Source organism: Bison bison, unplaced genomic scaffold (genome assembly GCF_000754665.1).
Source record: "Bison bison bison isolate TAMUID 2011002044 unplaced genomic scaffold, Bison_UMD1.0 scf7180017864483, whole genome shotgun sequence".
NCBI classification, from domain to species: Eukaryota; Metazoa; Chordata; class Mammalia; order Artiodactyla; family Bovidae; genus Bison; species Bison bison.
In genome coordinates this window covers 253,936-258,665 of record NW_011495043.1, presented here as the reverse complement: position 1 = coordinate 258,665, position 4,730 = coordinate 253,936, and positions in this window count along the sequence as shown.

Below are 4,730 nucleotides of genomic sequence, written 5' to 3'. Positions count from 1 at the left end.
CGCCAGGCGGCGTGCGCGCGCAGGGCGCCGGCTGGGCGGGGCCGAAGAAGGTGGGCGGGACCGACTGTGTGGGCGGGGCCTACGGGGGCGCCTGCGCAGTCCTGGGCAGCCGCCTCCCCTGCGGACAGGTCAGGCTGAGGGGTGGTAATCAGTCAAATAAGTACTACCGCTTCCAGTTCCTCGATGTTTTCTGAAGTTCTTTGCTCACTTTTCCTCCCACTTGATTTTCATCACGCTGCTCAGAGGTTAGGAGATTAGAGTTTCTATTTTACTGGTGAATGTCAAGGGTCATACAGTTCGTTTATGACAAATCCAGTTTTAGAACCAAACACTAAGAATTGGGCTGCGGCGCTTCTAGCGATATGACATGAATACTGTAAAATAGAGAATGAGTGATCAAAGATATTCGGACACAATGCTGGTGAAATTTTATTTTCTTTTTTTGGTCAATGTTTTAATGCAACCAAACTACAAATACAGTTATGATGTTCCACGATGTATAGAAATACACGTAATGGACAGTTAGTACTTGTGGACAGGCTTCCTCCAGCCTTAATCTCCAGGCTTTTTCTTCACCTAAGGTGAAACAGACGCACTTAAGACGCGGTTTCCTCTAGAAGAGCTTGGTAATTAAAATTCTGATTTTAAAGCATCCCTGCTTTTAAAAATATTTAACATACTGATTTTAAATCCCCTAATTTAACACAGACTTATATAAAGGCAATTCAAGGGAAATACATCCGTTCAGCCCACAGATGTTTATTAATCGAGTATTTACGTGCCAGGCGGCACTGTAGGCATTGAGTATATACATGGTCAACAAAATAGGATGTTTCATGGAGCTTAAAGTCTTGTAAAATTCTCAACTAAGTAGAAAAGAATAGTTTTGCTATGATGCATGTAAACTCTATTGTAATGTTAAAGTATAATTAGTATAAGAAAATACAGTGTATCTTTTTGAAATGAAAAAATAATTCAATGAGGTACAGATTAATTACCTTAGTTAGACTGAATTAAACTTCATTTTTTCTGAGTGAAAAGGTATGTTGAATTATACAGGCAATTTATAGTTTAAAAACTTCTCAGAGGGCACAAAATGAATACATATTACATGATTTCATTTATATGAAATTCAAGAACAGGCAAAACTAGCCGGCATTAACAGAAAGAGGTTGGCCTGGGGACTGGGAGAAATGAGGGAAAATATTAGACTACCAGAAGGCATGAGGAAGTGTTTTTCAGGTGATGGAAATGTTCTATATCTCAATTAGTATAGTGGTTAAGGAGGTGTGTATGTTCATTAAAACTCATTGAACAGTACACATAAAATGGATACATTTTACTGTACATAATTTATACCTCAATGAAGTTAATTTAAAAAAACACATCAAAATAGTGGCTTACACTACTGTTTCTTACTGGTTGTACTAATCTAGGGAGACTAGGGTATTCTGTTGTTGTTTTAGTCATTTAAAGTATTCTGTAGTAACCTCTACATTGAAGAGGTTTCAAACACCAGGAATTTTTTTCTTTTCATTTCCTCTATTTGTTCATGTAGAGTGGAGGCAGGCACTGGGGACATTGAACAGTTGAAAACAGAAAACGAGATAATTTGTCTAACTTCTGTCTGGGTACGAGACGTGCCACCTCTGCCCACATTTCACTGGCCAGAGCAAGTCATGTGGCCAAGGCTGACTTCAAAGTGATGGGGCAGTGAGAAACATATTTGTGTACCGCCTTCATGACTACTACAGTAGTCATTTCTTCTTTTACAGTGTGGTTTCTACAACCTCCATCCCTCTAAAATGATCGTTTCCAAACTGGGACTCAGAGAAACTAGAGATGAGTTTTTTCCTGGTGTATGGTGAATTGATTTGGTAGGATCATAAGATACATACAGGAAAGTTAACAAAAATTAGGTAAAAAGGGTAAGTGCTAGTAAAGAGTTGAAATTTTATTCAGAAGGTGTCAAGGAACCATTTAAAGTTCAAATGAATGCATAATTTATAAAGGAATAGGAAGATTAATTTGATAACCATGAGGTGAAAGATTTGGAGGGGAGAGAGAATTACATAGAAGGGAACAACATGAAGACTACTTCTCAACATTATGTTTTTGCTGTCTCTTTGCCCTCTTTTGGGCTTCCCTGATAGCTCAGCTGGTTAAGAATCTGCCTGCAATACAGGAGATCCTGGTTCAATTAATGGGTTGGAAAGATCCCCTGGAGAAGGGATAGGGTACTCACTCCAGTATTCTGGCCTAGAGAATTCCATGAATTGTATAGTCCATGGGGTTATAAATAGTCGGACACTACTGAGTGACTTTCACTTTGCCCCAGTAGGTAAATGATGTAAAGTTACATACTTCCTCCATTTGGCTAGGGCAATGTCTGGCTTATGGTAGGCATTACTTAGATACTTGCAGGATAAATACATTGTTGTTAAAAAAAAAAAAAAAGAATTTGGAGACACTTTTTACATTTTATCAGAGAAATCTAAAGGACTTTCACAAATCTGAGCCATCTCTTAAGGTACAGAATATGTATAAGACTAGAAAAGTATAACCATGATTAAGAATCCCCCCCCCCAAAAAAGAGTTCCTTGGTAGCCTAGTGGTTAGGATTCTGGATTCGGTCCCTGGTAGGGGAAGTGAGATCCCACAAGCCACACAGTGCAGCCACACACACACACACACACACATAGAATCTGCTGAATTTTTATGAATAGATTATGTCACAGTATTTGCAGGAACAAACTGAGATAGATCCTCAGTGCTATCTCACCGAGGATAGTCATAAGAATGTTCTTCCTAAATAATAGCTTCCATTCTTCCTAAGTAGTATTTTTCCTAAATAATAGCTTCTTCCTTCCTAAATATTACCTTCCATCACAGACTGGCTGCTCCCAGATTGCTGAATGCCATAGGAAAAAAAAAAAAAAAATCACACCACCTTGAAGACTGATGCACAATTACATATCTCCCCACCTGACACATATTTTTCTGCATGTCCCACTTCAGTTCTCTCTCTTACTCTTCACATTAGTTATTTCAGACTTGCACCACTGTCCTCAAGCCAGCCACATACCCCTTTCTGCCCTTTCAGCCAGTCACTTTATCTCCACCTTCAGAGAAAATTGTGTTCAGTTGATAAGTCCTGTCTGACTCTTTGTGACCCCATGGACTGCATGCAGCACACCAGTCAACTCTGTCCTTCACTATCTCCCAGAGTTTGTTCAAACTCATATCCACTGAGTCAGTGATGCTATTCTACCATCTCATCCTCTGTCGTCCCCTTCTGCTGTTGCCCTCAATCTTTCCCAGCATCAGGGTCTTTTCTAGTGAGTTGGCTCTTTGCATCACATGGCCAAAGTATTGGAGCTTCAACTTCAGTAACAGTCCTTCTAATGAATATTCAGGATTAATTTCCCTTAGGATTGACTGGCTTGGTCTCCTGGAAGTTCAAGGGAGTCTCAAGAGTCTTCTCCAGCACACAATTCGAAAACATCAATTCTTTGGCGCTCAGCCTTCATGGTCCAGCTTTCACATCTGTATGTGACTACTGGAAAAATCATAGCTTTGACTATATGGACTTTTGTTGGCAAAGTGATATCCATGTTTGTTAGAGAAAATAGGAGCTATCAGATTGAAATTCCCTCAACTTGCTCACTGAGACAGAGATCTGCCCACCAAGTCCTCATTTTCCTAATAACAGTCTTCCTTGATTAAGTTGGGCTTCTTGGAAAAAGGACTACATTTTCCAAGACTCTCATGTAGCTAGGTGTGGCCGTGGATCTAACTTCTGGCCAGCAGAAGTGTCGTATAGAACTTTTAGGAAGGTACCTTACAGGGGAAGGCCCTGAAAATCCCCCTTCCAGTCACACCTTCCCCTTTTCAGGTTAGAACATCAACTCTGACCATAAATGACCTTTAGGATATAAGCCATGTGAAGGTGGCTTATATAGGCTTATAGGACTTCCCTGCTGGGTCAGATGGTAAAGCGTCCGTCTACAATGCGGGAGACCTGGGTTTGATCCCTGGGTCAGGAAGATGCCCTGGAGAAGGAAATGGCAACCCACTCCAGTACTCTTGCCTAGAAAATCCTACGGACGGAGGAGCTTGGTGTCCATGGGGTCGCAAAGAGTCGGACGCGACTGAGCAACTTCACTTCATGTGAAGATAGCAGAACTGTACAGATGAAGTATGGACTGATGCTGTGGAGCTGCTATACCAAGTGTTGACTGCCAACTCTAGTCAGTCTAAGCAATTGTTGTTTTGGATTTTATGTGTGTGTGTGTGTGTGCACGCTCAGTCGTGTTTGAGTCTTTGTGACCCCCTGGACTGTAGCCTGCCAGGCCCCTCTGTCCATGGAATTTAGAAGGCGAGAATACTGTAGGCATTCATTTCCTATTCCAGGGGATCTTCCTGGAATCGAACCAGATATTGTGTGTCTAAACAGTCTTTGTTTTAGGTTTCTTATGCCACATAACCTAATCTTAATACTTTGACCAACCATACAAACGTCTCTACTTCACACTTCCACAGCTCTTTCGTTTGGCTTGTCTCATTAAAAGTGTATCTTGCTTAGTCTAAGCCCAGTTCCTCCACTTGGACTTAAAGATTTTATTTTTTTAGTATTATTTTTGACTGTGCAGGGTCTTTGTTGCTGTGCAGGCTTTTCTCTAGCTGCAGCAAGCGGGGGCTGCTCTCTAGTTGTAGTGTACAGGCTTCCC